Source organism: Arachis stenosperma, chromosome 5 (genome assembly GCF_014773155.1).
Source record: "Arachis stenosperma cultivar V10309 chromosome 5, arast.V10309.gnm1.PFL2, whole genome shotgun sequence".
NCBI classification, from domain to species: Eukaryota; Viridiplantae; Streptophyta; class Magnoliopsida; order Fabales; family Fabaceae; genus Arachis; species Arachis stenosperma.
Window position 1 is genome coordinate 124,703,768 of NC_080381.1, and position 13,473 is coordinate 124,717,240.

Here is a 13,473-nt window from a genome sequence, read left to right on the forward strand (position 1 = left end):
CTCTTGTTTGCAGCAAATACACCTGTTACATCTCATGATTTTTCAGTGAACAACTAAATTGTTTTCTTATTAGTTCTTAGTTCTATTTTTACAACTTGTTTTGCTTTCGAAATACCTAATCCAACACAAATTACTTCTATCAAAAGTAATCATTTGAAAACTAATTGTTAAAATTCATTATTTTAAAAGTAATTCCTTCAAAACCTAAATGATCAATCACATGTGTCATTTCTTGAATATTAAAACCTTAATTATATTATTGCAACTGCTTAGAAAAATATAAAAGTTTATAATTTGTTAATCTATTGAATGAAAGTATAAAATTAGTTTGCACACTATTATAAGCACGCATGCAGATATACAAAGTATTTTCATATAATAGGGTTCTATGTATTTTAATTTCATGCTTACTTTTGGTATATGCATACATATATATTTGTTGACCATAAGACTTCATTTCCTTTTTTTTTAACCAAAGATAGACTCGCAACCTCTTAAATGAATACGATTCGAGGAAGTATAGGGAGCCGATGAAATAAATATATACAATATGTATAATGAGGGTATAAGAATATTCGATTCAGTAGGATATCAGATCTTTATTATCTCTGATACTTGAGTGGTTATTTTAGATAGTATAGGTATATTGTGTTTGAGAAATTAGTAGTATTTTATCTTAAATATTCATTTTTTAACTCATATTGAGCCAAATAAGTAATCCATTGTACACATTGTACAAATGTTCCATTGGCTCCTTAGCGAGATTCATATGAATCTCATTCTTTGATTTATCTTATTACTATGTTAATTATATAGTATAATATGTTTGCATAGATTGAAGTATTCCCAAATTTTTGCTAAATTCCATGTTTACAATTGCAGTATATATCCGTTATCCGTCATCATATTAATGTGATTTGTTAGCCTCCCAAATCTTGTTAGCAAATTAAAATATTCAAAGGGCACGAAATCTTGAAAAGAAGATAATTTTGTTTTGGATAAAAAATAAGTAAAGTGGTTTACACATTCATGCAAGGGGTTAATAAGACAAAAGAAGTTCATAGATACTGAAGAACAGTAAAAAAAAATAAATAAATCAAATGCATGCATTCCATTTCATGCTCTTAGGAAACACAAAAACCTATTGCAGTGCGTGCGGCTAAGCATAGTGTTTGGGGTTTTTGAATATAGTTAACAGGGTTTGTAAGACTGACATACCAATCACCATTATTTACCATAATTAAGTTATTTTTAGTTTATCATTATTTACCATTTTATATATATGCTAATATATATATATTGCTCATGGCCTCCATCATTGACTTCAACGCATGCTCTAGTTAACATTTTCTAGGAGATGAATATATATATATATATATATATATTTATATATCCCAAATGAATCAGGCTAAACTAATAATTAAACTTGGTGTATGATAATAAATAATTAAGATAATCACTACAAAAAGAAATAGTTTTAGTGACAATTTATTTTACATTTAGCTACTAATATATTTAGCTGACAATTAGAATTAGTTATCTCACGATTTGTTACTAAAAACTTTTAGTAAAAAATATAACACTCTTTGATAAAAAAAAAACTTTTTAATACTAAATAAAACCTTATAACACAACATTATAACATATAATAATGGCAAAAGTATAATTGTCAAAAAAGTTAATTAAAAAATAGTAGTAATAATATTATTATCACAAAATATTTATTATTTGTTATGAATTTTTTTTAAATTTAAATTGATAAAAAGAGACACATAAATAATTATATATTTAATATGCTCTTGAGGACAAAGTCTTTTTTTTATTTATTTACATGAATTCTTTTGCATATATGTTTCCTTTTCTTTTTTATTTGTCTTATATTTTAAAGAAAAATTATTTGAGATTTAAACCAAAATCAAACTCTAAATTTTTTTATCATAAAAACTATAATACTATTCATGAACTTATTTCTTCAAAAATTTTAATTAATAAAAAAAACACACATAAATAATTATATATTTTGCACTAATAAAACTAGTATTTTTTACGGTGAATAGAAGATATATATACATCTGAATTTTATCATGGTTTAAATTTATACTATTGAATTACTTTAATAAATTTTACACTAAGTTCAACTAATATTACGTGCATCATAAGATTGTATACATTTTTCACTTAAATTATTTTGTTCTAACAAAATATACGGGGTTAATAGTTAATCAGTGTTTGAAAGATAAAATATTTTTTAATTCTATTCTTAAAAGATTTTATTAATTAAATTAGTCTTTTAAAAATTATTAATTAATCATATTTATTCTTCAGTTATTTGATTAATTAATGATTTTTATCAATAATTGATAATGTGAAATATTAATTGGTAGTATATATATGATGCCTAACATATCTAATTGGACGCTGACCAAATATATTTTGAAAATCAATAATTTAGTCGTTAGATCATATTGGGAATAGAGTTTATGTAATGGTAAATTTTATGGTGTAGAAAGAAAAATTATTCTACACTTGTATGTTTATGTTGTCAAAAAGGTAGTGTGACAAGTATTTAGAAAGAGAGTAGTTAAAGAGACAAGATTTGATATATTGGTAAAATACTTTATCTTATATATAGCATGTGAATGTTGTATTGATTAAATAGGCTAATTGTATTTATGTTAATTAATTATTAAAGATAATATTGGATGGACCTAGTATGATTTTTTTTTCATCTTTAGACTTTTTGAATGTGCACTCTCTCTCCCTTTTACATCTTTAGACTTTTTGAATGTACACTTTCTCTCCCCATATCACAGTAACAACTGAAAAAAAAATTAAACTAATAAATCTAAACTAAAGTTAATATAAAAAGAAATTTAAGCTAATAATTTTTCTTCCAACTCATCTTACTTGAAAAAGAAAATTTAATTAATTACTTTTATTTACATAATAAATATCATCTAAAAGTTTAATTTTTATACACAAAAATTTATTAATATTTATTTTAAATTAAATTAATGAATGTATAATATATATTGAAAAAATTATCATCCTTCTTCAATACATCTCTATCGTCTCAAAAAGAAATTAATCATATAGTTTTATTAAATCTGTTCAAATATATTTTTTTGTTTAATAAAATAACAAATATTAAATATTCACTTAATAACATAATTTATTTATTGTAAAAGATTAATAATTTAATTATAAATAATAGGTTGCATCTAAAATATTCTAATAATAATTTGGAGTATTTAATATTTTTTTAGATTTTTTTTGGAATATTAATTATTAACCGATTTTTTGTTTTTTAGTATTTGAAAAAAAAATTTAATTATTTCTTATAAATAACTGTAAATAGATATTTTAATACAAACAAAATAATAAGATAGCGTCTACATAATACCAAAAAAATTGATAATGAAAATTGGTCTGATAATCCGGATGTTCTTAAAGCTCTAGGAGTGGATTTTTTAAAAAATCTTTTTTCAGTTGACACTAATTCTAACCCTTTATCGTCGTTTCTTATCTCAGGTAACTTTCCAGCCCTATCTGAGGAAGAGAGGCAGCTTATTGCTAAAGAACCTACTGATGAAAAAATTAAAGTTGCTGTTTTTGATATGGGTGGCTGGAAAGCTCCAGGAGCAGATGGTCTACCCCCAAAGTTTTTTCAGCACTCTTGGGATAAGGTTGGACCTACTGTTTGTAGCTGGGTTAAAGAGGTCTTCACTAACCCATCCAGCATAAGCAGTGTCAACCAAACTCTTATTTCTCTAATTCCCAGAATTGATACTCCTGAGACTTTTGTTTATTTTCGGCCCATAAGTTTGTGCAACGTCTGCTATAAAATAGTAACTAAAATGCTGGCTACCAGATTAAAGCCTTTTATGACAAAACTCATCTCGAATACTCAATTCAGTTTTATTCCTGGAAGAGCTTGTGCTGACAATATCATCATCACTTAGGAAGTGGTTCACTCTATGAGAATCAAGAAAGGCAAAAAAAGTTTTATGGCAATAAAAGTAGATCTCAAAAAGGCCTATGACAAGCTGAATTAGAATTTCATTTTGAAAACTCTAACACATGCAAATATCCCTATTAACATTATCAATTTTATTAGTGTCTGTATCACTACCTCCTTTTTCAATGTCCTTTGGAATGGATCTCCTTCGAAAACTTTCAGCCCCTCAAGAGGGATACGTCAGGTAGATCCTCTATCCCCTTATTTATTTGTTTTTTGCATTGAAAGATTATCTCAGCTTATCACTAAACTAGTGAATGAGAAAAAATGGGATCCTATTAGACTTTCTAGAAATGGTCCTAATTTGTCTCATTTATGTTTTGCAGATGACCTGATCCTTTTTGTCAAAGTGGACAATAGCCAAATTAGTGTTATCAAGGAGGCTTTGGAAATTTTTTGCAGCAGCTCAGGCCAAAGCATCAACTATGATAAATTTTGTGTTTTCTTCTCCAACAACATTCATCACTCTGTGAAAGTTGATTTGAGCAACAACTTAGGTATCTCCCTAACATCTAATTTAGGTAAATACCTAGGTGTTCCTCTCATTCATGAGCGCTGCAGTCAGCACCATTTCCAATTCATTTTGGACAAAATGCAAAAAAGATTAAACAGCTGGAATAGTAAGTCCCTATCTTTAGCAGGTAGGTGCACTTTGGCACACTCAGCTCTTGCATCTATTCCTAGCTATGCAATGCAAACCATGAAGATCCCAGTGATTGTTTGTGAAAAAATTGATAAAATTTGTCGCAGTTTCATTTGGGGGTTGAATGTTAATAGGAGAAAGGTTCATCCCATCAGTTGGGACAATATTTGCAAACCCAAGAGCGAAGGGGGGCTGGGCTTTAGGACAGCAAAAGAAAACAACAAGCTTTTCCTTATGAAGCTAGTGTGGATGCTTATTAACAACAAAGAATCTCTTTGGGTGAAAGTTCTTCGCAGAAAATATGGCTGTGGGGAAGCTCTGTTGCCTAAAATAAAACAGAAGAATAGTAGCTCTAATACGTGACAAGGTATCGTTAAAATATGGAATGACTTCACACCTCACCTTATTTGGAGGATAGGCGATGGTAAAAAGGTGGCTTTCTGGACAGATCAATGGATAGCAGGAATTTCCAAACTCAGTGATTTAGCTCTAGAAGATATCCACTCCGTCATTAAAGACAAATAAAGTGGCTGATTATGCAAACTCAGACGGTACCTGGAAGCTTGACATTCTGAACCAAATTCTACCTAGTGAAGCTATTGATATGATAAGATCAATTAAAGTACCCCAATGGGATTTGGGAGAAGATATGATTTGCTGGTTGCCCTCTTCTACAGGTATTTTTTCAATTAAATTCACCTATCTAGCAATACACCAATCCAACCCTAGCAGTGATTTTTCTTTTGAAAAAATATGGAAACTCAAATTTCCCCAACGTCTGAGAGCCTTCACTTGGCTCCTATCCAAAAATGCCCTCCTAACTAATGAAAATAGAGCTAGAAGAAGACTTACTGAAGTAGCAGACTGCCCAAGATGTCCAAATAACTCTAAGACCTTGCTCCATGTGATGCGGGATTGCCCTTTCATCAGCAGAACATGGAAGAGCTTGGTAAACAGGAACTCTCAACAAAATTTCTTTCAGACAGATATCCAAGCCTGGTTGAAAGAGAATTTGTGGAGTCCTCATAATAGAAATGGGACCAGCTGGCCCATTATTCTTATCACCACCTGCAACCTAGCATGGAAAAGCAGAAATGAGCTCATATTTCAAAATTTTTCCTCTAACCCAAATACTTTACTCAATCAAGTTATTTACATGGCCAAGAACTACGAAGATTGTCTCACCATTTCTGAAGCAGGAGTTTCAACGCTGAGTACCAGTAGAGAGGATATGATTGGGTGAGAACCCCCAACTGAGGGTTGGTTTAAACTGAACGTTGATGGCTCTGTTATGCCCCCAGCAAGCATGGCAAGTTGTGGTGGTCTGATTAGAGATTGTCAGGGCAGAATGATGGCAGGGTTCATGATGAATTTGGGGGAATTGCTCTATCACCTTGGCTGAATTATGGGGCTTGTACGCAGGGATTAAGCTGGCTCGTGAGCTAGGCATTGGGAAGCTCCTCGTTGAGACGGACTCCCTTTGTGCTTCCAATTTTGTTCAGAACATGGCTCTCTCTAAAACTGCAGGAACCCCCTTATTGCGTGCCATCAAGCTGCTTCTTGCTCATCCATGGGATGTTCGTGTCTCCCATGTCTACAGAGAAAGAAATTTTTGTGCGGATCTGTTGGCTAAGAAGTAGGGGTGTAATCGGTTCGGTTTGGTTCGATTTTGGACCGAAAACCAACCGAACCGACCTGATCGGTTGTACGTTGATACCAACCATTCGGTTGGCTGCTTTCTGGACAATCGAACCGAATCAAACCGAACCAACAGCGGTTTAGTTCGGTCGGTTTTTTCGATTTTTTTATACCTAATAAACAGAATTTAAAATATCATAAAATGAAGTTTAAAACCTTCAATAAACTAGAATAACAAGAGTATATCACATCCAAATCCAATACAAATTCAACTTAATTAAATATAAAATAAAAACAATTAAAAATGTCTAGCAAAACAACAAAAATAAACACACTTTAAACCGCAACAGTCACTTTAAACTGCGGATTCAACAATTTCACCCCCAACTTCAGGCGTCTGCTCACTGGGCACCTCATTGCTTGTTGGTTGCATTTATATAAATAGAACAATGAAAAATTAGCATTTTTAATTCATGAACAGCACCAAAAGTTTTGTTTCCAGCAACAAAACCACAACAGCTCATAAGCAGCTTATGAAAAATTAGCATTTTTAATTATATGCAGCCATATATATGCAGAACAAAACCATAGCAGCTCATAACAGTACAACTAGCTAGTTTATTTGCATCATTTAATACTCACTAACTGCCATATAATCAACAGAATTTAAATTCATTAACAGCTCTAACAGTCCACCAAAACAAGCATCATTAAATTTAAAAACAACATATTCTAACAAGTAGAAGGCAAGTTATTATTTCACAAGCAATGTATTCAATGAATGTCTCTATTTTTCATCTAGGAAAAAAATTAAAATAAAAAAATAAAGCGATGCATTATCCAGCCAATTCTATTTTATATATACCTTATTATGTATATGACATTATTATTACAGAAAATTACTCTACACAAATTACTCTAATGATTCAGTCATTGCACAAAATCTTCACATTAAAGGATCTTGGTTCTTTATCTTATTTTCTTGGAATTGAAGTTCATAGAACAGATTCTGTGCAGTTTGTCCCAAAGAAAATATATAATAGACCTTCTATCAAAATTGGGAATGAGTGAAGCTAATCCAATGCCTATCTCAATGATTTCATCCCTAAAATTACTATCAACTGGATCAGAGAAGTTTAATAGTAATGAAAGTTAGCCAGTTCATGCATAGTCCACTTTTAGCCAGTTCATGCATAGTCCACTAAAGCTGAATTCTAAAGCTTGACAGCTTGTGAAGCAGAGATCACATGGGTTTAGAATCTACTTCAAAAAATAAACATCAAACTTCATATTATTTCACAAGTAATGTATTCAATGAATGTCTTTATTTTTCATCCAGGAAAAAATTAAAATAAAAAATAAAGCGATGCATTATCCTGTGAGTTCTTGATATGCAGCCAATACAAACAGAATTTCTAAAAAACATAACCACAAAGGCACAAACAGAATTTCTAAAAATCATAACCACAAACAGAATTTGTAAAAATAATTATTCAGGTTAAATCAAGTACAATATCACTAAACAGAATCTCTAAAAACAATTGTTCAGAATTTCTAACCTCCGAAGAAGACATTGTGGAGTCGCTTTTTGCAGGAGATGGCTTGGTGACAGGAGTGCTGCTCGGCGCTCGAGTTGGACTGCGACGGCCACTGGAGTCTTGCTTGGCGACTGGACTGCTGCTCGGTGACAGGACTGCTTCTCGGTGAATGGATTGCTCCTCGGCGACGGCGACCCAGCGACGGCAACCCTGCGATGGCAATGACTGAAGAGAAGAAGAGAGGAAGAGAAGCTAGGGTTCTCCTTCAGGGTCTCTTTCTCTCGAGCATGGTGGAATCGGAGGTGGAAGTGTGGAACCGTGGAAGAGAAGAAGAGAGGAAGAAAGCTAGGGTTCTGGATTCACCGTTCGCGTAAAAGAGAGGAAGAAAGCTAGGGTTGTGTGTGAAGTTGCCCTTTTATACCTAGGTTAAAGGGCAACTTAGTAAAAACACACCATTGAACCCTTATTCTTCGATTCGGTTTCTGTCGAGCCAACCGAAAACCGAACCGAACCGATCAGTTTACTTAAAAAAAAACCGATTTTTTTGGTTTTCTAATCGGTTGTTGTAAAATTCGGTTCGGTTTTGCGGTAATTTTCGGTCTGGTTCGGTAACTTACACCCCTACTAAGAAGGCTCACCTCTATTAGATTGGAATCACTTGTTTATCTTCTCCTCTGACGTTCCTCTCTGCGACTCTTACGGCAGATGCAGCTGGGGTTAAGTTTGCTAGAATGATTTCTATGTAATCTCTCTGTTTCTTGGGCTTTATGCCCCTTTGCTCATAAAAAAAAATACCAAAAAAATAACTATGTTTTCTTATATATTTTTTTGGTGTCTACCATGTTTAATTTTGGGTGCACATATTTTTAGTGAGTTTAATTTTGATATATTGACAGTGTAAAATGTATTTTATATAGTCATATAATCATATTTGGTCTTTCGGATGATAATTCACACCGTCAATATAAAACGTAATTATTTTTGTTAATATAGTGTTACTTCATTAAATGTAGATATAAAATTATTTTATATTAACACTGCATTAAAATTAAATTTATTTTTAATTTTCCTTTATAACAAAAAATAAAGTCTCTTGTTATAATTTTCATTCTTAAAAAAAAAACCAACTCTCCCAAAACATATGTTCTCTCTTTCTACACCATAAAAATGGCAGTATTATAAATGTTGTTTTGACATCAATATTTTTTAAATAATTAAATATAGAATTTTTCGTTTAATTAATTAAAAAATAATTTAAATATAAATAATTAATAAAAAACTATTTTTATAAGATGTCAAGAATATGTGGTGTTTAAATAATATTTTTTTATAAATATCTATATGTACCTAAAGCAATATTGACAGATATATTAATATAATATTTAAATTAAATATATATAAATATTACCGTTAATTTAAATGTATGTAAATACGTAAAGTTGTCACTTTTTATTTTTAATATGGAGGAAGGTGTGGAGTGATACAGCATTATGGAGAATAGGAGTGTTTTCCCTGCATGTGGTGTCAGGGGGCTGAAATCGGACCGAGAGATTTAGAGTAAGGAATTCGGACGGTCCGATTAGAGGAAATCTAAAAAAAATATTTTTTAATAAAACTCGGAGGGTCCGTTTTGATTTTAAAAAAAATCTAAAAATGGAGGGTCTGTTTTTATTTAAAGAAAAAATAAAAAAAAAATTGTAAACGGAGGGTCCGTTTTCAGTTTAAAAAACAAAAAACAAAACAAAAAACAAAAAGTGTAAACGGAGGATCCGATTTGATTTTAAATAAAAAAAACATAAAAACTAATCGGACGGTCCGATTTGTGGTTAACAAATTTTTTAACAAAGAATTTGGACAGTCCGATTTCTCCCTGTCCCACACCTGTGTCTAACACCTGTATACACCATAATCAAGCACAACTCACACACTCCTCCAATATAAAAAAAAAAATTAGCCTAAAGTTGTATTTTTTTTGTTGGTTAAAATATGTAGATACATTTTTATATTTGTGAAGGTGAATATATCTAAGTCATCAAAAAGAAAAAAAGTATATATTAAAATAAATAAATATTAATAAATTTTTGTGTGTAAAGTTAATATTTTTAAGGAGAGAGAGCTTACATTCAAAAAGTCCAAAGATAAAAAATTATACAAAGTCCAATATTATCTTTAATAATTAATTAACATAAATACAATTAGCTTACTTAATCAATACATCATTCACATGTTGCATAAGATAAAGTACACTATATTTTACCAGCAACATGTCAAATCTTGTCTCTTTAACTACTATCTTTTTAAATATTTGTCACACTACCCTTTTGACAACACAAACATACATGTGTAGAAGAATCTTTTTTTCTACACCATAGAATTCACCATAATGTAATTGGAGAACAGAACTAAATTAATAGATTTTCATAAATATATTTATTTAATATTCAATTAGACATGTCAAATATTATATATGTTGTTAATTAATGTTTTACAATGTTATTTGTTGACTGAAATTATTAATGGAGTGATTGAAAGATAAATATAATTAAATTTTAATTTTTAATAAACTAATTTAATTAAATAAATTTAAAAATATTTTATTTTTTATGGACTAATCTATACCTATATCTTAGTCTTAAGATACTACTATACACGCTAATGAGCCCTAGCCCGTTTATTTTTGCAACGCAGGCTATACAGTTTCGCCAATGAAAGAAATGAAAGTGTAAAGTAAAAGAAGATAAAACATGAAATCTCTGCTTTAATTTTTGTCCTGCGATGCTAAAAGTGAAGGGGAAAAAAAAACTATTTTCCCCGTTTTCCTTTTTTCATCATGCCTCCTGCATTCTCTTAAATTTTTGTTGCTACTATAGCTGACTAGTAATCGATAGATGGTTGATATATATGATATAGCATAATAATTATAAATGAGAAATGCTACTATTAGTAAAATTTATTATTTTTTTCAGTAATTAGTCAATAATATTTAAAAATATAAATTAAAAATAATTGTTAAATTATTAAACTACAAAAATTAAACTAATAACTAAAAGTGTTAAAAAAATAATAAATTTTACTTGATTTTAAGCTTTTATAATTGTAAATTATTGTTCAAGAAGAACTAAATAAATAGGCTTATAGCTCAATAAAATAATATTTTTTTATAAAGAATTAATTCATGATTTTAGTACGATTGATCCTAAACACTTTAGCCACGAGAGCCATGAAAGGTATTGATACTTTTTCTTAGGTATTAATCTCTTTTTTGTTAATGTTGATTCTTTTTTGTCTTTTGTTTGTTCTCTTTGAATCACTCTACTCAAGAAAAACAGATAAAAGGTTGTGTGCTTTTCAGTAACATTCTCTTTTCACAGTTAGTGCTGCTTTATATCAATGCTCATTTAATTATGTTTCTTTCTATATATCATTATATTAAAAATGTTAATAATAATCTTTTTTTTTTTTTAAATAGATATAATTATGTGAGTGCTTGCTATTACTTTAGTTCTTTCATCTTCATTTTTCCCTCTTCAATCCTAACAGCAATTGGCTTGAAAGTAATATTGAAATGAAACGATAGGAGACAATGACACTTTTCCTTTTTGATATTATTAGATCATGCACTTATTATGACTAAGGTAATTAAAATTGATATTTTATATAAAATTATTAAAATTTAACCATGTAAAATATAAAATTGTACGTAACATTATTTTATCATAAAATCGTCTAGTATAATATTATAAATGAGCATAATCAATTAACTTATTTAAAATTCTAATCTCAAAATATTTTAAGAATTAAATCAAAATTTTAACTACCTTATTATGTGTGGCTCTGCTAACATTTCTAGTAACTAATAAGGGTGTAACTTTATTTTTTTATTTTTTTCAAAATATGTTTGGTTGTAATTCTTGTTACAAAAAAACAGCCATTTGAGAGATTTGATAGATGAATAAGATTAATTCTTGTATTGGCTAAATGTAAATTTGACCATTGACAATCAACTATCAAACAAACAAGTAGCAACTATATAAGGGGCCATATTGATACAGTCCATTGAAAAATAAGAATAATATATAATGTTTTTTTATTAATAAAATCAATACGTATCTATTAGCATAAATCACTTTAATTTGTGCAATATATTAGTTTGGGGTGTTATCGGTTCGGTTTGGTTCGATTTTAGATCAAAAATTAATCAAATCGTTGTATTCAATTTTCACAGAGTACCAACCAATCAGTTTGCTGTCTGTATAACTAACAACCAAACTGAACTAAAAACGGTTTGGTTTGGTCAATTTTTTCGATTTTTAAATCCTAACTAATAGAAAATTAATCTCAATAAAATGATGTTTAAAACAATCAATAAACTGAAATAACATTACATTTAAATTCAATATAATTTCAATTCATTCTAACCACTAAACATAAAACATTGCATTACTAAGTTATTTCTTCAGTTCGGTTCGGTTCGATTCGATTTTTACCGAACTAACCGAAAACTAAACCGAACTGATCGGTTTAATTTGGAAAAAATAGCCAAAAAACTGATTTTTTTGGTTTTCTATTCAGTTCTTGTAAATTTCGGCTCGATTTTGCGGTAAATTTCGGTTTGGTTCAGTAACTTACACCCTAATAGTATATAAAATGGGACACCTCAACATGTTTCCATTTAAATCAAAGACATTATTGTAATGGTAGACACACTAGACACGTTACTGTACTCCTTATCTAAAAAAAAGCCCATATAATTGTTATTATTGTTGTTGTAGAATTGTTGTGAAATTTTGTGAGTATGTGACCAAGATATTTAACCCTTAGGAGCGTATTAAAGTAATTCTGAAATTAATATTAGGGTGTATGAGTAGTTTAATTACCATGATGATGTTGTTTGGGAAAGGCCATGAAACACAATGATGGTAACTCAGCATATGCTGCTCCAGACCAATATTCCTTCAACTTACTTTTCGTACTTAAGACATTATCATTAAATTAAACAACTGCTTCTTTCTATTTAACTTCTTGTAAAATAAAGAAATGTCACTTAGTTAAAGATATGTGATGTAAGTAGTAATAATCAGGTTCAAATTAAATCTTTAACCTATTTTATTAGTGTTTAGATAATTAAGTTTAATTAAATTAATCAAATAATTTATTAGTATAATAAAAACTAGTTAAAAAGAGAAGAGAAGACATATAAAAGGAAAGAAACAAGAATTAATTGAACTTGCTTTGCTGATATTTTTCATTAATTGTTATTAATTATAAGAAGTATTAGATTAGGTAAAATTTTTTAAGATTTATTTTCAATTAACTTATTTACTATATTTAGAGACTTCTACATTTGAATGAAAAAAGTCAATTCCCAAGTTCTTATTGAAAAGCAAGGAAATAAATGTGTGTTTAAAGGTAATTTTTTTTTTTGAATAATTATTCAGTAAATTATTATTTGATGCCTGAAGCATTTATTAATTTAAAGGTTACTTTTTTAATTTCTTTTTTCTTTTAATTTTTACTTTTAAAAAGTAAAACATTAAAAAAAATTATATATTGAATTGATTAACATGCCAAGCTGCTCAAAAAAGCAGAAAGATTTAGTACTACTTACTGCTGTTGTGTGTGTCATAATAAAATGA